Raw genomic sequence first — 25,527 nt, 5'->3', positions numbered from 1 at the left:
AGAGTTAGACACACAGTAGGTGTTGGACACATGGGAGGCGTTCAATAAGCATTTGTTTAAGGGCTAAACCTCCTCCAGCTGAAGCCTCCGTGCGCCTTTTGAAGAAGGGTGATTGCACCCACTTTGATCCACATTCAGGAGCCTTGCTGCTGCTAAATGCGCTTACGTGGATTCACAGAGAAAGGTGCAGACTTCAAGTTCATGCCTAAGCTCTGCCAGTTCTCAAAACACGACCGTCAGCAAGTCATTTACCCTCTCTGTGTGCCTCAGCCTGCCAAGTGGGGGCCATGGAGTTCTTGGACCCCTGGGAAAGACAAGTGAGAAAACACATTGGCATTCCCACTTTTGGAGCATGTGGCACCTGCAGTGTCAGGATAGTAGAGGGGAGGGGGGACGAGGAGGAGGGATTCCTGCTGCACATTCCGTGACAGGGCTCCTTCTGCCTTCGCTGCATCACCCCAAGATGCCGGCCCCGGTGAGAGAGGGTGCACCGGGGTCTGGGCAGACGTGAGCCTAAACCTTTCCCTGGTTTCCATGATGGGTTATATGCTAGGTTCAGGACGGTCAACACCCAAAAGGCCTTACCTACTCCAAATTTAATCCAGAGCGAGTCTTAAGCATCAGGAGGGAGGTGGGGAATCCACCCAAGGTCAGGGAACTTCCAAGCCCCAAAGTGCTTACTGGTGGGACAGTTGCTGCAGGCAAACAGTTCCTGCCAGGATGAGTTTGGTCTTCATAGCTGCTAACTGGTCATAAGGAGAATGGAGGGGAAGCTACCAAGGAGCAAACCGTTTGGCTCTGAGTGAACCGGCCATAACCCAAAGGGATTGTATCAGTCTGCCTGCCTTTGAAGAGTGTTCATTTATAAAGTGTCTTGGCCATAAAATGGTCCACTAAGACCAAGGCTTTGAGAAAATGAGCAGAATATTGAGGCTCATATGCAGCCCACAGCTCCCCAGATACCCTTACCTGAGAGCCACCCTGAGCTGCCTAGCTACCTTAGGCTCCTCCCTCCCTGCTCACAAACCCTCACAGGGTCAGGGTAGAGAGTCTTGCTTGTACCTGAACCCTGGAAGCCACCCATATTTCAGCCTACATTTGGGCATCATTCAAAAGAGCCAAAGAATAGGGGCGTTGTCCTTCAAGGAGAGTTCCGTAGGGTCACATGTGAGTTGTCAGTTGTCCTTTTGCTCCTATTTCAAATGTCTTCTTCCTAGAACGGAGAAATTATCCCTTCTCCCATGATCTATCTTATTGGCCAGAAATAGCCATAACCAACATCATGATTTACAGCTCTCTGGAGACATAATCTCACTATATTAAGTATCTTGAGAGTTAATATACTGCATATTTAAATATAAAATCACCTAGCTTAAAAAAAAGGCATCCTGGTCAAGCTTGATTCCTCTGTTCTCTGTCTCTTTTTTATACCACGTCTTCCCTCTGTCTTCCCAAAAGCAACCTGTTCTTCCCAGAGGTTACCCTCTTCAAGCCATCCCCGGGCCCCCCCCCGCCCCATCCGTTTTCATTCTGTGATGTCAACACAGCCCAGAATCACTGGAGGGGTCTCAGCTGAGGGATTGTTGACCAGATCACATTGACCTGTGGTCACATTTTTGAGGACTTGTATAATTGATGATTGATGTGGGATGTCCCAGCCCCTGTGGACAGCCACACCCCTAGGCAGGTGGCCCTGAACTATATAAGAGAGCCAGAGCCACCCAGACAGGAAGGCAGTAAGCAGTGTTCTACCATTTTCTTCTCAGACTTCCTCCCTGAGTTCCTGCCGTGACATCGCTCAGTGATGGACTGTGACATGGAAGTGTAAGCCAAATAAACCCTTTCCTCACAGGGTACTTTTGGTCAGAGTGTTTTATCACAACAGCAAAAGGGAAACTGGAACACATAGCACATCCCGGTGAAACTTTCCAGACATAATCTATTCCCGAGCCTTAGATTGTGCATTTTGGGGAACACGGTGATAAAATCTCACCGTGGCATAGTCGTTTCCATCTTGATGCCAATCCACATCCACACTTTGGTGACTTTAGTTGGCTATCAGAACAACTGTCAGTATTACAGGGCTTGTATTCAAGTCACCATTATTGTATGTCCCTAAAACAGAAAAGGAAAGTCGCCAGTGATTTTAGATATCGTAAAGACAACTTGTGAAGTCATTCAAGTGAAAAGATAAAAAAAATAAAAAAGTTCCTGAGTACTTTGCAAGGAGGACAACCATAGTGAGAGTTTAGTGTTATTTGTGGTTCCAAGCACCCATTGTGAGTCACAGGTTCACAAGCTGCTGGAGGAGGTACCGCGGTGACCATAAACAATATGCAAATTATGTCACAGAATATCACCCTTATGAGAACAGGTACACAATTTACTTTCACAGCAATCTTAATGCACTTAACTTTCTCCACCTTGCTTTTCCAGATTCTCCGTGCTGTCAGCATTGAAGTGCTGTTTGTTCACTCTGTTTTCTATTTCATTATGTCACTCCACCACAATCTATTTATCCACTGTGCTGTTAGGAAGTCCTGGAGTCCAAGGTCTCCTGCTTCACAGGCAGTGCTGCAGTGACCATACTGGCAGCCAAGTCTACCTGTACATGCAGATGTCCCACTGGAGTGTGCAGCTAAAGAAGAAACGTCTGCTTCATGGTATGAGCATCTTAGACTCTGCTGGACAAGTTGCTCTCCGAGATGTCCGCACAAATCAGCATGCCTACCATCAAGTAGAAATCGGTGAAAACACTTTGAAGGACAATTGGGCAATATCTACGCATGCATGAACATCTCTGTGGCTCCACACTCTTGCTAAACAGTGTTGTCAGACATTCAAATTTTTGCCAACTTGTTGGGTGTGGACAGATATTTCATGACTGTTTTAATTGCATCTCTATAATTAACCAGACTGAGCACCTTTTGTATGCTCTCTGAACTTTCCAGCTTCTTGTTCTGAGATTTACTTGTCTGTACCCTGACTAATTTCAACACATGGATGATGGTTAGATAGATAGATATATAGGTGACAGACATATATATGTATATATATATAGAGAGAGATACATACACACACACACATAGGTGATAGGTAGATAGACAGATACATACATACACATACATACATAGGTGATAGGTAGGTAGACGATAGAGGAGATAGATGATAGATAGACAGGTAGATACATACATACATATACATACATACATACATACAATCATAGGTGATAAACAGATAGAGAGAGACAGTCTTTGAACAGTTTATAAAGAAGTATGCTTTGAACCATTTCCTAGTACAATAGATCTCGTTAGCCTAGAGTCTACATTGTATTCTGCAAATGAAGCTTGATCATCTTACCAGCTAACTAACAGTCCCTTTTGTATTGTCTTGCAATTGTAGCCCAAATACACTGTGATTTACTAATCATTTCTCTATAGATGGACATTTTATTCTCCTTTTACTCATTATAAATGGTGAATTCTGTAAAATTTATCCACAGCTATAGTATTTCTGTGGAAAATGGACAATTCTGTGAGCTACAGTGATACTTACAAAACAAGAAATTACAACAGTAAAAGTTGCCCAGATGCAATTCTTCCCTCTTCAAACAGATCAAATGGCAGAATGAGAATAACTTCTTAGGAAATATGTTTGGCAAGACCTGTTAAAGCTAAACATGCAGTTACCTCTGACCCAGGATTGCAATTCTGTGGCTGTGTCCAACAAAAATAGGTTCCTGTCTCCATGAAAAGCATGCGTGTTCACAATAGCTTTATTCACAGGTCACATAAATCAGTGTGCTAATGGCAGGCCCAATGCCATGGGCAGATCTGAAGACACAAGGAATCCAGCCTTGAAAGAGAAAATCTTCTCTCATTCCGTGTGCACAAAGTCCAGGCATGGGCAAGATGATGCACATTATTCTTAGTTAGAAATTAGAAAATTAATTAGAAATCAGAAATAAGTGTCTGGATGTGAGGACACATGCCTATAATCCCACTACTCAGGAGGCTGGAGCAAGAGGATGGCCATGAGTTTGAAGCCAACTAAGGCTACATGGTGAGCTTGTCTCAAAAATACAACATAGATAGATGCATGGAGAGATAGACAGACAGACAGATAGATAAATAGATAGATATGTAGATAATGGATGTAATGGATGGATGGATGGATGGATGATAGAGACAGACATAGATAGATAGATAGATAGATAGATAGATAGATAGATAGATAGATAGATATGAAGGAAAGAAATATGGTTAATCTACCTCCCCAAAGCAGAGAGGTTCAATTAAAATTAAGAGAGAGGTTAGACCCAAAAGTTACAAATTTCCAGCAGAGCAGGAATAATGAGTCTAGTTCTGTTGTCCTACAGTATAACTGGAATGCTTTTGAGAAGGGGGTTTCAACACACACACACACACACACACACACACACACACAAAGACAGAGAGAGAATAGAGAGAATATTAGCTCCCTCTATGTTTACATATATCAAACATAGGCCATAAATAGATCCGATTTTGTCTGTTAAAATAAAAACAAGCTGGTGTGGTGGTACTGTCACCCCAGTACTCAGAAGGCTAAGGCAAGAAAACCAAGAGTTTGAAGCCAGCCTGGGCCACATAGCAAGACCCTGTATCAAATTGCTTAATTAATATCATAAAAATTAATTTTCAAAATGTACATACAACTTTTTTCTCAAGAAACATAACTTTCTGGTTATTCAGTTTGGGTTCCACTTAAGTAAAAGGCAGATTTTACTGAGCGTTAACTACTGAGAGAAACATTTCCTAAATGTCAGCCAGCTTAATTTTCCTGATGAGCTCAATGGTGCAGGCATGAGTGTCCCTATGCTCATATATGGAAAGCAAAGCATTGGAGGTCTAGGTGATTTGTCTAAGGCCCTGGCTGCATTCAGACTCTATCGATAATCACTTGAGTCACAGCTGTCATGGCTGTTGCTGACTAGGCACACAGTGTGTCAGACGTTATTCCAACAGCTTTTACGTGTATTATCTCATGTCATCTGCAAGATGATCTCATGCGACAGGCGCCATTATTATCTCCATTCTACAGGTGAGGAAATTGCGACAGTAAGTCTCTTCCCGCAGGCCACACAGCCGGTCAGTGGAGGAGCTGTGCTCTCTCATTTCTGTGTGGCACATGCCCCAGTTCTGCTTTTCTAGCCCCGAGACTATGCATGGAATCTGCCTCCTGCCTCACGACTCCAGGCTATGCTGCTGCACATCTCGGCAGCTGTTTGCTTTGTTCCTGACTCTTCCAATGGAGGCTGTGTTTATTTGATTTGTTTTTCACATTCACTCATCGGCTCAGAGGTCAGGACAAAAAGCCATCAAGCACGGAACCCCAAACATTCCCCAGATAAATTAGCAAAGAACTTCACTAAGGCAGAGAAGCTGGGGAGGGGTCTCCATCGTTTCCCTGTGCGTAGAGCCAGACTTCACCATCCCAGACCCCAGAGAGCCCACATCAGCTCAAGGTTTGTGGCGACATGACGTTTGTAGAACACGTATCACCTTGGGATGAGGTTTTAATGGGGAATACAGCAGCCAGGATGTCAGCTTCAGAGGTTTATGAAGAAACGGACACTCTAACCACGTAACCACTGTAGGGAGGAACGATGCCTCACCGGCCATCAGCATCTTGTCCAGCAGAGGCCTAGACCACACCACAGCAATAACGTGACACCAGCAGCCCACCTAGGCTGCTGTCCTTAGCCACCAACTAAAGCTCTGCTCCACCTTCAACAACTTAGATCACTTTCACAAAGAACAGCAGAAGCAGCAAAGGGAGTATCCACAGACCTCAGGTCCATCTAGCGAGGGCAGCATGGGAAACGACAAGGCCCAGCCTCTTTCCACATGCAGCAGGAACATTTCCCCAAGGGCCTCAGAAGGAAGAAGCTGGACTGGATGAAGAAGAGAGCAGGGCTTCAAGGGAGCCACTGAGAGCCCAGGCTCGTGAACCACAGAAATAAGAAGACTTGGGACCAAGAGCCTACTAAGCGCCAGACCCTTCAGATAGACTGACTCTCATCCCTTTGGTGATCCATCAAGACAGGGATGCTAGTCAGCATTGTTGGACAGACGAGGAAACTGAGGCTCAAACTAGGTCAAGTAATCACTGCTCAGAGCTCAAGAGGGCTGGCTCCCTGCTTATGCCCCTTATTTCCCTCTGCAGAGGAAGTAAGAAAGAAGGAGAAGCAGGGGCATTGTGGCAGAGTAGTCTACTCTGAGAAGATGTTGCCCTTGTCCATCTCCCACAATGGAGGTCCAGTCAGATCCCACTCGGGTCAGTTTCTCTGCTACCTTGCACCAACTTCCAGGACAAACGATTGCTTACAACCTTTCCCAGAAAGGTAACAAAGAGGACAGAGGCCATTGTCTAAGCAGTGTATAGGCAGCAGGATTCAGGTTGGGACAAGGCTGCCTGAAACCATTGGAGAATCATGAAGAGAGGTGTTGAGCAAGTAGGCCCACCTGGATTCAGAAAGGAATCTATCTCCATTACCAGGAAGGGCTAACAGCACTCTGGGTGTCAGAAAGGAGCCCTGGATTAAAGAGACGGGATTAGAGTACGGACTGATGATCTAAGAAAAGTCAGGTTTCATGATTCCACTCAGGCATGCCCATTCAAGCTGCCCTCAGCCAGGGTCCATCATTCTCTGGTTGTACTCTGGCCCAGTTCTGAGCAGAGTGGGCTGGACTGAGTGGCAGCCTAGAGTCCAAGCAAAGCCCTTTGCTCCAGTCCCTGGGGGCAGCACCTGCAGAGGCCACTCCAGAGTCCCTGAAGGGGACCACCAGCTGTTCAATTGCTGGATATGAAGAAAGGAGCCCCTCTGGGGATATTGTTGGAAAAAACTCTTCCAAGTAAGAAAGAAGGCAACCTTCTCAAAACAGAAATGCTAAATGCAAAACTGTTCCCATGCACCGTTTTCAGATACTTAAGAACAGAGAAGTGGCTATAGCCGTACACAGGCTCACAGCTTCTGGCTCCGCAGCCAAGCAGGAGGAATCTGAACCCTGATTATACTAACTGTGTGTAGTCAGCCTCAACAGGCCTCCCATCCTCACCTTCTCCTCCAAGCACCCTTCCATCTACTTCACCAGCAATGACTGGAAATGGCTGGCACTGAGCAGCCCAGCCTAAGTATCTGGGAGTTCTATAAGATTCACTAATGAGTCACTGATGACCAAACTGCCCAGGCTTCTCACCTTCTCGGCACTCATGCTCAGAGCTAATCCAGTACAAGTCCAGCACTAGAGATGTTGAGAAAGGAGAATGACAAATTCCAAGACCTGAATAACACAGTGAGAGCGTGTTGCAAAGAAATACAAGAGGTGGGGAGAGAAGAGGACATGGGAGGGGAAGAGAGGGGAAGGAAGAGAAGGGGAAGAGAGAGGAAGGTGGTTGGAGAGAAGAGGAAGGGATAGAGAAGGATGGGAGGAGGAAAGAAGGGAGGGAAAGGAGAGGAGGATAGAGAAAGGGAGGTCAGAGAAGGGGAGGGGGTTTGTTTCTGGGCACCTTGGATCTAGGCTGGCTGCTGATTGGCAAGGGCTTGGGATTGGTTTATCCCAGCTACCCAGTTCCTCTGTGTTTCCAAGAGAGCACAGCTCGGTTCACCTCTAGAAGGCTGAGACACGTGGACCCATGCTGAGTCCACTTGACCCCTCAAACGTGTGGAGAGTCTGTCTAAAGTGACCTGCTATCACACAGCTGACCACCGGCCAGCGACAGAGCCTTGCCAGTGAGCTCTGAGCTATCAACACAGTGAGCACAAGCAGATGCTCATTGAGATAGCTTGAGCATCTTTCATGAAAACATTCATGTCAGAAGTGCTCTTAAAGCTGATGCTTTCTGACACCACAGGTGGAAATTCCATCCCTGCTCTCATGACATGGGGCACAGAGAGCAGGTGTGCTACAAAGATCACACAGTTCCCTTCAGGCAGTGTGCACAAGGTAGGTCTTACAGAAAGGAACTCATTCAGACTTAGGCCTCGTCCTCACAATGTCTCATTACAGATACATGAAAAATATCTCAAGCTCTGAACTCTGAAATGCCTCTCATCCTAAACACGTCAGATAAATATTACCAATCCTGCCAGGATAAATATTATTAATCCCAGAACTTTGGAGGCAGAGACAGGCAGATCTCGAGTTCAAGGCCTGCCTGATTCACAAAGTGAATTCCTGGATAAGCAAGGCTACACAAAGAAACCCTGTCTCAAAAACAAACAAATAAATAAATAAACAAAGATAAAATCCTATCAATCCACATACAACACTGAGGTGTCTGTAGTTGTCACATGCTATCATTTTGGTCATAGAAAACTAACAGTTGTTACAAAGCCATCAATATACCAAGGTCTCCTGGCTTCAAATCTTGTTCCTCCCATTCTCCTGGGCACATTGTTTAAATTCCTGGTGCCTCAGTTTATTGCCAAAAATGAAAGTTGATAACAGAGAACCCATAAGAAATATCTTCTGATATTAAATGAATAAATACCAAGATGCTTATGTCAGTACCTGATAAGTGCTTAGTGCTGAAAAAGTATTTGCCACTAAAATGCTGTCTGCAAATAGACTATGATTCCATTTTCCTCTATTTCCTGTCCTCATTCAAAACATTGTCTAGATAGTTTCTGCCCATTTATAATGAAGATGGAGAGATCTTTCCAAATTTCAGACCCCAAGGGAGTCACCTTTGGACAAGTCTTTCACTGAGCTCAGCATGGCTTGCACTCTGAAATGACATGACCCTCCCTGACACACACCAGCCCCTGCTTAATTCTCCAGTCTGTTCTTCTCCCAGGCATCTGTACACTTCTCATAATGCAATAATGAGAGCAATCACAGTCTCCATACTGACCATTCTTCTGTGTCGAGTGGAGGCTGAGAATGTCTCTTACAATGTGTCACTGAGTGTCGTGGCCTCCTTGTAACCCCCCACTTCCCAGATTAGGAAACTGAAGAGTGGTTTGCCCACATCACCCTGCTAGTGAGCAGCAGAGGGAGGACTTAGGGTGCATCCTGCTCCGAGTCAGGCTGCTCAGAGGCAAAGCTGGATAGAGACTCCCATACCGCTCCCTTTGCATTCTGTCCTTGGTGTCAGGCCAGGGCCCTACGTGGGCCTCACTTTAGAAGAGATGGGGAAGCAGGGGACACCCTTGTCGTAGTTGAGAATCCTCACCCCAGAAAGAACAGACAGTCATGGAGAGCAGCATTAGCCTGGCTGATGATAGCACTACCCTGCTAAGCCCCACACCCCTACCCAGGCCTCAGGCTATTCCGTGACACCTCGCAGCTTACCGCACACTAGGTGGTCATTAAGACTACACTTAAATATCAACTCCTGTGTGCCAGGCATCTTCCTGCAATGTAATACTGATGGTGCTAACTGTTCCCTGCTCCCCAGATGAGAAATGAAGGGGCAGAAATGGTAGAATGTTTGACTGAGCCAAACTCAAGCTCAGGAAGTTTGTGCTCTACAGCCCATGCTCAGAAACCACTGCTCCCCGGCAAGGCAAAGAAGGCGCAAGAAGGGCTCTGTTTCGGGTCCTTCTACGCGGCCCTCAGGCAGAGGAGTCAGAAGAAAGCAGATTACTGTGGGTCACCAGGATCCACGGCTCTTCTTTTGGACGCGTGAAGGATGGCGACTCCTTGTCTTTATCACTAGCCAGGGCTGAAGAATTGGGAGCCGGCTCAAGCCACCAGACACCTCTTCCCCCGGCAAGAAAGACCTCGGAAGCCTGAAGCCAAGACACCTAGCACCAGCCTGCGGAGGGGCTTCCCCAGCCTGAAGACTGGTGACTGACGCCATGGAGTCTGCCTGCCCTCCCACCTCTCCCGCTCTGGCTTCTGTACCTATCTATGCTGGTTACAACACACACGTAAAAAGGAAGCCTGAGCGTGGAGCCGATGACATTCTGGGGGTCTCTTATTGCATCGCAGTCTCGCTTCTGCTGATGAGTGTGAGAAGGGAAGGAATTGCAGGTGCCTGACAGGCATACTTCAGGGGGTCTGAAACCTCAGAAACCAATCTTGTCACGCCAGCTTCAGTGGAAATGTGTGTTCCTTCTGCAGAGGAGCAGAGAGCTGTTTTCTAACCTGACCGAAGCACAATCCAAATGTTAAGATCAGAGATGAAATTATGGACAGAAGATTCACAACAGGACCCTTCTTCAGACCAGGCAGGCGTGGACGCCCATGGTTACTAACTGGGATAGGGCTGACCCAGCTGTGACTTCTCCTGGGGCAGGCAGCCCCACACTCTGGCACACTCCAGCTTTACCTGCATACACCAGGGCCCTGCCTTGCATGTCACCTGGTTCCATGTACCACCTAACAGATTCTCAGAGGGAATGGCAGAGGGCTAGGAGATGCCGGGCAAGGATGCTAGCCTGGAAGGTCACAAAGCCCTCCCTAGAGGGACCAGCACATCAGCTGAATCCTCTTTTGCTGTTTCGTTATTGTTTTTGTTTTGTTCTGTTATATTGAGACAGGGTGTGGTGAGTGCAAATGCCCCCATAGGTTCATATGTTTGAAAGCTTGGTCCCAAGTTAGTGGAGTTGTTTAGGAAGGATTAGGAGGTGTGGCTTTGTTGGAAGGGGTGTGTTTCTGGGAGGGAGCTTTGAGGTTTCAAAAGCCCATGCCAGGACCAGTCTGTTTCTCTTTGCTGCCTGCCTGTGGCTCATGATGTAAAGCTCTCAGCTATTGTGCCATGCCTGTCTGTTTCCCACCACAATAATCATGGGCTAAAACTATAAGCAAGGCCCCAATGAAATGCTTTCTTCCATAAGAACTTCTATGGTCATAGTGTCTTTTCATAATAGAACAGAAACTAAGACAGAGGGTTTCACTATGTAGCTTGGAACTCACTATGTAAACCAGGCTGGCTTCTGCCTCTAAAATTCTGGAATTAAAGGTGTGCCTGTTGGGATGAAGTGTCCATAGCAATGGCATTTGCTCTGATCTGCCACTATCCATCAACGCAACCAGACTCCCGGAAGCTTCAATGGATAAGGACTAGTGTTAAAGGCAGTCAGTCTTTTGGGGGTGGAACCAGGTTAACCCTTGCTCCAGTCAGTCCTGCATTGCCATCAGAATCTTGGAGTACAACCCAGATTTGTCACTTAAGAAGCTTGGAGCCGGGTGGTGGTGGTGCACGCCTTTAATCCCAGCACTCGGGAGGCAGAGGCAGGAGGATCTCTGTGAGTTTGAGGCCAGGCTGGACCGATAGCCTCCAAACAATACAGAGAAACCCTGTCTCATAAAAACCAAAAAGAAAGAAAGAAAGAAAGAAAGAAAGAAAGAAAGAAAGAAAGAAAGAAAGAAAGAAAGAAAGAAAGAAAGAAGCTTGGCATTTTTCCTCCCAGGGAGCCTGGGATCTGCACCTTGAGCCCACAGAAGTTCCAGGGCTACCACAGGGCAAGGTAGCAACCTCAGCCTCTCCAGGCTGAGCAAGAAGGAGGCTTTCTCATCAGACATGGAGTCCTGACTGGCTCAGTGGGAAGGGAAAGTGGACTTAGACAAAGAGCCAAGGAAGCCAAAAGATGCAGGGAAATTTGGTGCTGTGTGTGCACAGGTCCAGCACCAGCCTCAGGTACCATAACAAGTTCAGACATTGACTCTCCACTCTCTGGTCTTGAAGCTCCAGCTCTGTGATTTTGCCTGTCAACATTCAGCTATTTCCTTCCCATCTCTCCTTGGTTGGTTGGATATCCCTTTGAAGGGAGCTCCAAGCAAAGTGGATATTCAGACGCTCTTCCTTCAGTGCTGGGGGCTAGAACATGCCAGGCAACCCCTCTGCCACTGAGCCACATTGCAAGCCCACAAGCTGACCTAGAGAGAAGGCACCGGAAGAGTAAACATGATTCCTAATGGTGCTATTAAAGTCTAGTTGGATGATGTTTCTACTCAAATATCTCCGTGCATGCAGCTTGCTCTTTGTTTTTAGTATAGTAATGTATACAGAACAGGAAACTGGTCCTCATGGTCGTTTTTTATCCATGGTGGTGGCTATGTTTGTTTGCTTGTTTTGTTGTCTTTTTCCCCAGCAGTGGGCATCAGACCCAGGGCCTTGTTCACGCTAGACAAGTTCTCCGCCACTGAGCAACAAACCCTCCCCAGGCCCTTACCAGCCAGTCAGCTCAGCGGTCCTCACCTTCCTGACCACCCATCGCCAACAACCATCTCTAGAACCTCTTCCATTCTTCCAAATTGAAATCCCACAGCCATATGCCAGTGGTACCCAACCCACCCTTGTCCACTCCCAGGCACCACCACTATACCTTCTGTCCCTGTGATTTCTTAGGTTTAAAGGGAAATTGGAACAAATCAGAGAAGTGTTAAGGGCATGCCAGCACCCAACAGAGACCCTTGTTCTGAGGTGGTTCTGACAGACAGACAGACAGACAGACAGACAGACAGACATGGTATGGGGAAAAAACAAATAAACAACTCATTTTGCCATGTGGGACTCGGTGCCCCCACACCGTGACTGGCGTGCAAGCATCCCACAAGTTTCAGATGGCCCACTGGTGTCCCTAGGTTTTTCTCTCTCTGGAGTCTGATTTTGCTACAAGCATGTGACCAAATCTGAATCTAACACATGACAGAGCGAAGGTGTGGCAGAATTTCTTTCAATGCTCTCAACACTGCTGAGAGAGAAACGATTTCTACTTGACTGAAGAGGGTGTGATCTATCTCAGCAAGACAGTAATGCCCCCAAAGTGACACAATTATCCCACACCAGGGCTTGTGGCTCTATCCTCCAGCCTCTTCCCTTTCAACTCCACCAACGCAGACTTCCCTAAGGCAAGTTTCAGAGGCAAGGCTCAGAAACACCCACAAAGAGGTGGCTCTGCTGCCCAGTAAGTACAGTCCACACTCAGCAAGCAGACTCCTAACAAGCTAATCAAAATAAATTGGGATGCCGCATGCCTGGGTAACACTCTTTCCCAGTGCATAAATGCTCCTGTCGGGTTTTTGTCCATGTGACCACTGAGTGGGCCCAGTAATGAATGCACAGGAGATGCTGGCCATCAAGAGATGCCGCCCCTCTGCTCATCTCAGGGGACCCACCCAGCTCCTTTCCAGGCCTTTGCACAGCAAATGGCTATGCATACTCGCTCAGCATTTGGGCATGTCTGCCCCCACGGGATACTGATACAAATGGATTTGACACACACAAGACACCCCCTCCCAGCTGAGTGCCCAGACTGCTGAGGGCTGGCAGCATCCTCTCGGCATTCCTTGCCTTTGTCTTGTGTGTGTTTAAGTAACAGGCGGGTAGAGACCTTCGCTAAGTATCTTCCAGGATGCCAAGTCTGGCGATGCTCCCCTGAACTCCACCCCACCTGATAGCGATTCTGTGTCTGCAGTGGCTCCCAGCTCCCTGGCTGGCCTCCATTAATGTACAAGGCTCAGAGGGAGCCATATGCATAAAGTTCACACATTAGTAGGAGTCTTCTGCATTTTCAGCCTCAGGGATGCAGCCAGGTACCTGGCCTGACCCTCGCTGCATACATTTGGTTTGAATGCACTGCCTTAAAGGCATCACATACACAAACACAGTCATCTCTAGGAATCCTAATGGGGTGGTTCCAGAGCCCTCCACCCCCACATGTCAAAATCCATGACTGCTCCAGTTCCTCATATGAAGAGATACAGTGTTTGCGTGTACCCATGAACAGCCTCCTACAGACTCGGAGTCGCTCCTAGGCTGCTTTTAACACCTTGTACTCTGTAAGTGCTAGCGAGGTGTGCTGTTGTGTTACGTGCTGAATACCGAGAGGAAAAAGAGTCTTCTACATGTTCAGCGTGGATGGAATAGGTTTTCAAATACTGTTGATTTCAAATATTGCTGAATCCACTATGGATGTGGAAGCCTGACTGTGCCTCAGAAAACACTTTGATCGTTTTAGGAGCTGGGGAGATGGCTCAGAGGTCAAGAGCACTTGCTGCTCTTCCAGAGGTCCTGAGTTTGGTTCCTACTCCCCACATGATTACTTCCAACCAGTTCCAAGAGAGTTGACCCTGTCTTCTGACCTCAGTGGGCACTGGCAAGCATGCCTTGTACATATATACACTTAGGCAAAACCCTCATACACATAAAATAAATAAATACAGAAAGTAGTTTTGAAAGAATTTCATCTTTTCTTTTTTCGAGTTTTCTTGTTTTTAAATTTTTTTTGTTTTTGTTTATTTATTTTGTGTCCGTGTATAAGTGCCCATCAGAGGGGAGGGGCATTGCATGCCACATCGTGGGTATAGAATTAGAGGGAAATTCGTGGGAGTCTGTTCTCCCCTCCTACCGTGTGGGTCCTGGGGACTGAACTCAAGTCATCAGGCTGGGAGGCAGCCCCTTCACCCACTGAGCTGTCCATCTCACTGACCCTTGATTGTTTTTCTATTAAAGAAGCCTCCCAGGGTTGGAGAGATGGCTCAGAGGTTAAGAGCACTGCATGTTCTTCCAGAGGTTCTGAGTTCAATTCCCAGCAACCACATGGTGCCTCACAACCATCTGTAATGAGATCTGATGCCTTCTCCTGGCGTACAAGCATGTATGCAGATTTTAAAACTGTACCCATAATAAACAAATATTTAAAAAAAGAAGCCTCCCATTGCTTCACTCTTATGTGGAGGCAGAGTTTTTCTTACCATAGTGAGGACTTAGTGACTTAAGATCTAGGCTTGCTCAGGTTCACAACCAGCTGCTGACAGCAGTCCGGTTTTGGGTTAACCTGTTGTGAGTGGCTAGTTTTAGTTCTCAGGAGGCTTTGGGTCACCTGGTATAGACGGAGAGTGACATTGTTTATACCTATGGGTGTCAGGGACAGAGAGAGGCTCCCTCCCACATATTCCCCTTTTTAGAGACTGCAGCAGCCATGCAACTGTGACCTCCAAGTACGCAGTGGGGACCCAGGCTGAGGTCTCTTTCTGGGTCTGTCTCCTTATGGGGGTGTGAGAATGACCAGTATGATTGCTGACACCCTGACTTGCCTGATGCCACCGTGGTCTCTGCGCCAACCTTCCCATCAGCCATCCGGCCACTCGTGCTGCCTGAGAGCTCTTTGCTCTTCAGGGCCAAGTATCAAACACTCAATTCAGCATCAGCTGGACAGTTGCTTTCCCAGATTGCCTTGCAGTCAGAGCCAGTCAGGGGACTTTAATTTGACCCCTGACACGTAAGAGGACAGGTGCTGGCTAGATTCCAGTAAAAAAAAATCTAATTCATGTCCCATTCTGCCCCTCTGTCCGCCTTTAATCTCACGACCTTTTGTGCCAATTTTTCAAAAGTGGCCAAGGAAAGGCAGCTTTTGAAGGAAATCCAGCAAGAACACAGAAGAAGCCCAGGTGAAGCCTTTTCCAGACTCCAGTGGATGTAGTGAGCATCTACACTGTTAGCTGGGCGTTCCATTTTATCCTACTACTTCCAGCCATTGACCACAGACCTGCCTGCAACTTCCGCAAGAGCCACAGACAGCCACCTGGAATTCCAAGGAACCAATCAATATCCCTTAAGATAATTATTTCACGACTCAATCATTGCAACACAACAGCTTCAAAACCCAGAGACATCCCCAGCCTGGGCATCTACACAGGTAAGCAAGCTCCAGGCATCTATGTGGGAAGCTGACCTCCCATTTACCACTGTCTGCCTGACATCTCTCATCTAGTAACACTGGCAAGACACAAGACACTTTACCCCTCCATGTGACTTTGTTTCTTTTGTTGTAAAACTGGGTGTTGTGACATCTCCTTTACAAAGTTGCTAGCTAGAACCTTCTCTAGGGACAGATCTCCTGCTTAACTCACCAGATTCGCAAGTCCCTACCATCATCCAGCTTCTTGAACCCCGCTTCTTTCTCTGAACCCCAGCTCTCCTGGCTGTCTCCCAGTTGCTTGGACACCATTCTCTGACCACCTTGTACTTTACAAATGTTGTTCCTGTCTGGAACAGGAACCCCCCCCTCCCCCCGTCCTCCACCTGGAAGTGCACCATGAGAGAGAGCGTGTGTGCGCGCACGCACGCTCAGGCACACACACACACACACACACACACACACACACGCACGCGCACACACACATGCACACGCTCGCACATGCATGCACAGAGTTGAGTACTGGGACTGTGGGGTTCTGTTCTGAGGTCCCTTTATGTGCTCAACAGTCTCTCACTGGTCTGTGAGATGGCTAAGGGAAGAAACCAAATTCACAGGGCTCTTCATTTACTCCTCTACTCTCTAGCAGACCTAGCCCAGAGGAAACATCCCATAACTGTGCACTTATTAAAAGAAGCACAGGAGAGCTCAGCTCCAGACACATGATAAACTCACACCTTCAGAGAAAATCTCCAAAGCACAATGGCTTAGAGGTTCACCTTCCATCCCATGGAGCCTTCCAGCCCAGGTGCAAATTCTAGCTAAGCCACTTAGCAGATGTGTGACATTAGGCAAGTCACTTAACTTCTGAATCTCCATTTTCTTGCCTACAAATGAGAATCTGAATAATAACAATTTTGTGGAATTGCTGTGAGAATTAAATAAATTGATAAAATAATATATAGTGGTAACTCAAGTGTGTGTGTGTGTGTGTGTGTGTGTGTGTGTGTGTGTGTGTGTTGCTTAGGATGATGCCTAAGACCCTGAACGTGCTAGGCAAGGACTCTACCACTTAGCTACATCTCCAACCCTATTTCAAGGTCTCCTTATATATCCCAGGCAGCCTTGAACTTGGGACCCTCCTTCCTCAGCCTCCTGAGTACAGAGATGACAGCTTCCTACTAATGCTATCTGTTTTTATGATATCCATTGTTAGAGCTGTCATTATGCTGGAGACATTCAGAATGAGACCTAAAACAGGTGAGCCCACCATGGACCAGACCAGGCAGGTTTGCCCATCCTGACATTCTGTCCCATCCCTGGATACTCACTCTAGCAGTCTCCATCCTGGTCATCAACGCCACCTATGCAAAAACGTGTCCTCTGACCGCATCCCAGCTCTCCTTCCCAACTACCAGCGGTCACACACATACCCTCGTTTGATTGATAAAGTCCCTATCTGGTCATTTACGATCTGGCTGCTATAGAGGCAACTCCTGCCAGCTCGAAAAGCAATTAATCTGCAAACAAGCTGGGCAGCAGCAGGCCTGGGCATTTCAGTCTCGGGCCGGGCCACTCCGGAGAGCAGACAAGACTGCAGCCGGCTATTTATTGTACATTTTAATTAAGTGCTTGTTAACGACAGTTATTTTAACAGTCATAAAATTACTGTTGTAATGCATTTTGTTGGAGGGAGAATGGAGGGGCCTCAGGATTTTATGAAAGCAACCACAGATTGCCTTCACTTTAAATCAAAGAATAAATTCTGAAGAGGAGGGCTGGTGCTGTGGTCCAGGCCCAGACGCTAATGGTTATTTAATGTGCTCATCAGTGTTTGTAAGTCCTGAGCATACGGCGTGGACACAACAGCCTCCAAACCCTCTTTAACACTTATTTGAGATGACAGGAAAAATGAAACCATTTGTGCTTTCAATGGAAAAGCAATCATTGGTACATTATATTCGCCTTGCCCTATCAAGCTAATGCATGGTAAAAGTGTCACCAAATGTATTTAAGGGCCTGATGGACTGTTAACGTTGGATTCCTGGTACTGGACTGATTAATAAAAATCTTCAATTTGTATGTAAATGCAGTGAGGCCTCATATCATCGGCATACCTGCACCCTGAGAAAATAATAAACTGAAGTTTAATGCAGCAATTATCAGCATTTATGGAACTCTTAAAGTGGTTGTTGGTGGCCCTTGGAAGTAGGCATATAAGAAGCCAGGGATAGTTGAGATTCCTGCAGGACTCATGGGTTTCTCCCAGGGGCCAGCACTGGCAGAGCTGGTAATAACACATGGTGGTAACCTGTGCATGTCCAAGGAGTAAGCCAAGTGCAATGATGCCAGATGATGACGTTGCCAGAAAGATGCTCCAGATAAAACAGTTGGGCACCTGCTGACACTCCAAACTCTTATTCAGAGGAACCCCATAGCGCAGTCCTACAACCTGCTGGACCAAGCCATGTGTATAATGACAAGAAGACTCACTGTGCACCTGCAGAAACCTTCTACTTGGTACAAATGGCAATGTTCTCAAGACACTGCATTGTTGTATGTCCAGCCCAGGGCTAAGGACAGCTTTACATATTATCTTATTCCTCATGATGTCAGAGACTATCTCACTGCTTACTAAATTCATTTCCTTTTCCTCTTGGTCACACACCTAAACTATACTTCCCAGACTCCCTTGCAGTTAAAAGTAGCCATGTGAGCTAGTTTGACTGACCAAGAATAGCTAGACACCAAGATGAGATTGGACACTAGATATGCAGGGGTTTGAAGCAATAGAGAGTAGAAGAACCCTTGGGCTATCAGCCATCCAATTGCTACAGGAGCAGAGCAGGGAGAAAGGAAGAATGAGCATGGATTCTCAGAAGGGATCACTCTTCCAAGAAAGTGCTTGCCAGGCTAACAGAGAGTACTTGAGCCTTTGCCCATTGGCAGGTCACTGGTCTTGTCCCAATGAGCCTGGCTTCACAGCTCCACCATGCTCAGTCACTGTTCCAGAAGAATGTGCTCACGCTTCAGGAGCATGATGGGATAGACAGCAGCCTAGCTGGACTCCTACAGGAGACCAGAGGCACAACACCCGTGGCTGAGAGCTGGCTAATAAGATGTAGACAGAATTAATCTATGCTCCTTCTAGCCTGGCTCCTACAACCTTCCATGGACTGTTCTAGCCATGATCACTGTCCTCAGCTTGAGGCACACTAGATCCTTATGGACTGAAGAACCAGAGCTGGAAAGGGTCCCATCCACAGCTTGAAGGCAACTGCTTAAGAGGAAAAAAACCAAACTTCCATTAGAGCAAGCCATTGAGATTGAGGACCTTTCTATTATAGCAACTAAGCCTTAACCCAACTGGCATCCCACCAGAAGAAAGCGAGTGTTCAGATCTCCATTTCCCAGTAAGCACAGGAACCCAGACACATCAGTTATATTCACTTCCTTGACTCAACCATAGTCTTTTTGTTTCCTGTTCCCAGGCTTTTCTGATAATTTGGGGATCCTTGGGCCAGAAGGAGTCCATTTAACCTGAAGTTATGAGCAACCCAAGTGTTCAGGGAGGTCAAAAGACCATGAGGCCACCTCCATAGACACAGATGAAGAAATGTTTTCCTTTCGTCCCGGGTGGACAGTAGGAAATACATTCTGTCGTGAACCCTTGGTGGCTTTCCCCACCTTCTTTGTCCCTTCTGTCCAGCACTCCTCCACACCCCTGTCTGTTTAGAGCACCTGCTGCCAGAGAACCTTGTGAAGAAATTCCCTGTATATCAGCTTTTGCCTATGGAGCCATTTCAGGGAGTGCCCAGATAAAACAAGGTGTGAATCTGAAACAATCAGAGTTGCCACTGGCCAAAAGGTCTAAATGAGGTTTTCAAGTAAGGAACAGAAATCACTTGGCAGAGAGAAATGGGATGAGGGACTCTGGGAAGACAGGGAGAAAAATGAAGCCGATAGAGGGGGGGGGATCTCAATTTGTTGGCCGGCTCAATGCTTCCCTGACTTTCTAAGTTCCAAATTGTCTTGCTTCCCTCCAGATTCCAATCAGGGCTGCAAGCAACTCCTCCCCTTGGTCTCCCTCCCATAAGCACCAGCCCACTTGGGGTCTCCCACCCACCAGCATGGGGTGCCATGGGGGGATGGAGGCTAAAAAACTTCCACGTGAATTTCAGCAGACATTAGCCAGTCAACTAGTCAAAAAAAAAAAAAAAAGCAATCACCTGACACAAGAGTTCTTCTAGCTCTCACTCCAGGCAATCTGTGTAGAGCTTTGGGGACAAAAAAGGAGGGGGGACAGAGCGAGGTGTGCCTAACCCTATCCCACACCCAAGCAAAGAGGGTAACAACAACACCAGTTTGCTAATGATAACATAAGACTTTCACATCTTCCAAAATGGGTCCATCTGAAAAGCCCAACTGCTCTGACCACTTCCAATCCACTTCCTCTTCCTCCAGGAGGGCAAGGATGGCTATTTTGGGTGTGTGCCCCACTCAGCAGGACACCCATGGACTCCTATTGCCACCCACATGGCCAGGGCATGAGTGAGTGATGATGGCACCCCATAGTCCACAGAACATCAGCAAAGACACTCTGAGTTCAGTTGTCCCTTTTTCCAGGAGTGGAAGAGACAAACCTTCCTTTTTCTTTTTCTTTTTAAGACTTTAAAGAGGTGTGTGTGTGTGTGTGTGTGTGTGTGTATCTGTGTCTGTGTGTCTGTGTGTTATATATTTTTTAGTGTGAATGTGCACACACATGCATAAGCATGTTACCTGTGAATGTGAAAGTACTATATATGCATATGGGGGCCAGAGATTGACAATAGGTACCTTTCCTCAATTGCCTTCCCCCTTTTATGTTTTGAGACAGGGTCTCTCACTGAATCTAAAGCCCATTGATTCAGCTAGGCTGCTGGTCAGTGTGCTTCAGGGATGAATCTGTATCTGCCCCCATCTCCAACTCCCCAACACTGGATATATGGGTGTGCCTTGTCACACCCAGATTTCTAAGTAGGTTCTGGAGATCCAGACACAGGTCTTCCTGCTTGAGTGGTACTTTACTGAATGAACCATCTCCTTAGCCCGAGGGAAACTTTTTTCAATATATGTTTAATTGATGGTAAACTCTCACATAAAATCGCCCCCTCTTAAGCTCATAAGTATTTTAGGCATGCCATTAAGCATTAAATAGTCCCCTCGCTCTGCAACAGTCACCACCCAGAACTCCTTTCCACCTTGCAAAACTAAAACCACACCCAGAAGCCATTGCTTACTTCAGCCCCAAAGGCCACCGCCTGCCTGCTTTCTCTGTCTGTGGCTGTGAAGACAGAAAATGCCCCCACAGAAGTGAAATGGGGTGTACGTGTGTGCATGCGTGTGGGCCTGCATGTGTGTGAGTCCTTAGGTCCATCCATGCTGTAGCTTGTGTCAGAATCTACCTTGTTCTGTTTGTCTAGCCTCCTTTGGGTTGCTCCCACATTGGCTATCTTTCTGTAGTGCGTGTGAGTGTTCCCTCTGCTCTCAGTGAGGAGGGAACATTTGTAACCCCAAGTGGTCCCTCACTAGCCTGGGAGAGGAGGCAGGGCTGTGGTTCCCGGCTCAGATTTGTAATCCTACTGGACTGGTTTTAAATCTTGATTCGACCTCCTACTCTACTTAGGCAAAGCCACGAACACGTATGGGGCCCTTACTAACCACTTCACAAGGATTAGTGTGCGTGGCCCTCACCGAAATTCTCTAAGGTACAGGTACCACTACTCACCGTGCTTTACAGAGGAAGTTAAGCTGTTTATCTGGATTCAAATAAGAGATAGAGCCGAGATTTCAAGGCAGGCAATCTTGTCCCAGAGCCCATATGACTACAACAAACTGAGTGATGGTCATCCATGCTTGAGTCAAACCTGGTCCTTCTACAGCATCCTGATGGAGACTTATCTCCTTTGGACCTAGCTGCTGTCTGAAGAAGTGAATTCAGTCAATGAGTCAATGTGTTTATTGCATCCCCCTGCTTTCCTCCCTCAGAGGCTGGATTTCCTAATTGTTCTATAGTGTGTTCCATGTCATGGGGTGAACAAGAGATGACCCAGGGTTCCGAATTCACTAGGCCCATCCCATGTCTGTTCTCTTGGCCAGTGATCTCTGCATGAATCCCTTTGTAAGGAACGAGGAAGGGCTGTGGGCAAAAATTGTTCACAGTCTCCATCTAGTCCTTCCAGCGAGCTCCTCAGCCAGAGCTGAAATTCCAAGGACATCTGGCAGCGAAGCAATCAAGGGAGACCTGTGGAGAGAAGGAAGAGGAAGCTGGTGCAGCCTGGAGATGAGTGTGTGCCTGGGGCAGCCACAGGAAATGGAAGAAGGAAAAGAGGAACGGGGGGGGGGCAGGGAAGCATCTCTCTAGAGATGAATGTCATCCACATTAAAGTGAAAAAATAAAAATAAAAAATAGAACCCTCTAGAGATTATAAACAGTTCCGATTTTAGACTCTTTCTGAACACAGCGCCTAGGTAGACCTAGTCCACATAGAGGTCAGTTTGTATTCAGGTTAAGCCAATTGAAAAATACAATTTTTGATTGTTTGTTTTAAGTTGGACATGGTGCCACAGGCTTCCAGTCCCAGCACCCACAAGACTGAGGCAGGAGGGTCACAAAGCCAGACTGGAATACATGGTGAGGTCCCATCTCAAAAACAATTTGTTTGTGGTTGCTTTGTATTCTCTTTCTTCCTTCCTCCCTTTCCTATTCTCATATACTCTTTCTGTGGGACCAAGCAATAACTGTAACAGACAGATGTCCCTCCTCTCGGGCTCCCTGCCACAGACTCAGAGGCTCAGCAGAGCTACAATCAGGGCTGGAGCTGTCTGGATATATCTCACTCATCTGTCCTTTCTCCTTTCACCTCTATCTCCTCCCTCCGGGGTCTCCCTGTGCCGCGTAGCCTACATTGATGTTAAACTCACTCAAACTTAGGGCAGTACTCTTCCTCCAGTCTCCTGCATGCTGGGATAAGCCTGTGCCCCCGAGTCTGGCTTCTTGATTTCTTCTTTTATAAACCATACGCAGGAACACCCTCATAAGAGAAACTGACACCTCCCACAGGGTGTCTGTCTGCAGCCTCTAACCTCCTCAGATCCTGCCCTCCCTACCCACGTTCTCAGCTCCCTCCAGCTCTGCTGCCCCAACTCAACCCTCATTCCGGGGATGTGATAGTTTTAATGTGAGGTGTCCTCCGAGGGTCCTGAGTCTGAATACCTGGTGGTACTATTTTGGGAGGTCATAAGACTTTCGAGACGCAAGGCCTAGCAGTAGAGTTGGCCATTAGTTATAGTTTTAACCCACTGAGCCCTTTTACTTCCTGGTCAGCACCTTATGACAGGCTACACAGTCATCTCCCACCTACATTGAGCAACCCCCTCAATCTCTAACCGCCACGCCTCTGCCGTCATGATGGGTTGCAGCCTCTTAAGCCATGATTCAAAATAAACACACACACACACACACACACACACACACACGTTGTTTTTGTCAGGTAACTGGTTATAGCAACATGGAAGTGACTGTCACAGCAGTTAGTTACACAGTGTCTCGCTCCCTGACAGTGCAGCTTCCCAGGCCTTAAACTGTCGAGTTCCTGCCACCAAGAATGATGGCTCAGATGGACCCTCGGCTACATGACACCAAAGTGGCTACTGGTCATCTCCAAATTCCACCCTACGCATGCCTATCTCCTTCCTCTTATCCAGTGCTTATCAGTCTTTCAGAAGCTGTCTTTTGCTGGATGAAGTGGAGTGCATCAATAAACCACCCAGGATGGAGAGGCAGGAGAATCATGAGTTTAGGCCAGCTCGGACTTCACAGTGAAAGATCTTGTCTCAAAGAAAAACAAAAAGGCAGAATTTGCCTTTTAATTTCCTAATAGCAGTAAGAGTATTAGCATACACATTACCCAAAAAAAAATCAGAAAAGATAAAAAATTAACACTTACCTCCCTGTCCAGAGATGGCTGCCGTGAGTTGCCATCTTCGTGGCATAAACCGGTGAGTGTTCCCCAAGCTACAGGTGCAGACACTGAGATATAGAGATGCTAAGGAACTGCTAAAATGTCACCCACACAGGAAAAGGTGGAGCCAGGAGCCAGGCCACCTGACAGTACAGTTCTGACTCCAAGTCCCTCTGCTCACCTGACTTTTTCCTGTCCCTTCATGACTCCTACCACTGGACCTCATGGAGCAAGTGAAGGAAGACCCTTGAGGAAGGCTGTCCATCAGGACAGCTTTGGGCACATGCCCTGTGTCTTTGGAAACAGCCTTTGCTCACATGAGCACACACCAGACACAGGCAAGGGAGTACCCCTGTTTCTGGGCTTCACATGCCAGGGCCCGCAACCACTGCAACACGTCTCCACCCACTGAGGTGACTCTGGAGGCAGACAGAAAGCCTCCAGGGGCATCTCTGGTCACACTCAGAAGCAGATTGGTAGATGGCTTCATACCCTGCCTCAGTAAGAATTCAGAAAACTACCCAAGGTCCTATGGTGGCCCGGCAGCTACTCATACCAGGGACAAATGACTTTGAAGGTCCGGGAGAAGTAGAGATGGGAGATTGCCACAAGTTGCAGGCCTACCTGGTCCCCAGAGCAAGACTTAGGCTAGAGAGTGAGACTCTGTCTCCCGAGAGTGACAAGAAGATGCTACTTTGGGATCTCAAGCAGAGTGACTGAAGGGTAGTCAGGTGGGACATGGAACAAAACAGCAGATCCAAGTCATGAAGCCCAAGTCCTGATTCAGACTTCCCAAAGCAGGCCAGGCATGGAGATTGGGAGTAGAGTGAGCTCACTTCGGGGAGGGGGAGAAATTACAGAAAGCATGAGTGAATCAATTAAGGAAGGGAGCAAAGCCAACAGGGATGACAATGAGTAGGTTACCTCTGAGACCAAGGGTCTTTATGCCCCCAGACCCTCCAAGAAGCATGGTAGAACGAAGTTCAATGTCAACCCATAGGGAGACAGGGAAGCAGAGCTGTCTGCTCAAGATTTCCTACTTCTAACTAAAGTTCCGGACGTGAAGGGGAGTATCCAACTCCTGTCTTCAAATAGCTATGTTGCCTGGCTACTTCTGTGCTCATTAAACACATTCGTCCCTCCCTGACAAGTGTCTGGAAACAACCACCAGCTTTGGGGATTTGTGTTGGTGTATTTTCCCCCTTGGAGATACCAGTGAAAGATCTAGGGCGTGGGCCTGGCAGATTATGTCTCTGGTCCTCAGCAGTAGTTCCTTGGGCCTTGGCTGATGTGGTGACAGATCATCAAAGCAAAGCCCAGATGACCCAGGGTCACAGCTTGATGACCCGACCCAGGTCACAACCCCATCCAGAACTGGAGCCAATCCAGCTAGGGACTGGACTGAAGGACTCAGCTTCCCTCCCAAGAGGATTTGAAGTGCAAGGGCCCAACACGTGGACACCCTCTCCTGTTAAGTGTCCTTCCTTCCTTCCTTTCCTTCCTTCCTGTGGCTTGCACAATGGAGAAAGCCCCAGTGTCGTTAATCACCAGGGTCCAGGCTGTGGGACTTCCAAGCCTTGTAAAGACCCATGGAAAGTAAAGATCCTGATTTGCTTCAGAGCCAGGTTCAGAACTTATAAGCTGCAGACAAAAAAAAAAAAACAATGGAGGAGACAAGGGCAAGGTAAACTGAGTCTGTCAATATGTCACCATTGGGAATGTTCCATAGAAAAATTTCTTCTTCCCTCACCCAGAACAGGTAATGGCTTCTTCCACCTTCAACTTCTCAGTGGGACTAACCACGTGCATGGTGGATGCTACAGCTTCCTTACAGCAAAAATGAAGACTCTTAATGCAGCCCCAGGCAAGGAGTAAAGCAGATATACAGGC

At 47.3% G+C, this 25,527-nt stretch overlaps 1 long non-coding RNA gene across 1 annotated transcript; it reads right to left on the bottom strand.

The window, feature by feature from the left end:
- Nucleotides 1-1,854: 1,854 nt before the first annotated feature.
- LOC121135949 lies at nucleotides 1,855-25,526 on the bottom strand. Its single transcript, XR_005873065.1, has 3 exons — nucleotides 23,623-25,526; nucleotides 21,402-21,917; nucleotides 1,855-2,727 (listed from the first exon to the last, which is right to left on the bottom strand). It is a non-coding gene; the product is annotated as an uncharacterized LOC121135949 (long non-coding RNA).
- Between the last annotated feature and the right edge of the window lies 1 nt (nucleotide 25,527).

This window comes from Mesocricetus auratus, unplaced genomic scaffold, assembly GCF_017639785.1.
Source record: "Mesocricetus auratus isolate SY011 unplaced genomic scaffold, BCM_Maur_2.0 Super-Scaffold_100045, whole genome shotgun sequence".
In the NCBI taxonomy this organism is placed as follows: Eukaryota; Metazoa; Chordata; class Mammalia; order Rodentia; family Cricetidae; genus Mesocricetus; species Mesocricetus auratus.
Note: the sequence above shows the minus strand (reverse complement) of the source record. Positions and strands in the feature narration are given on the sequence as shown.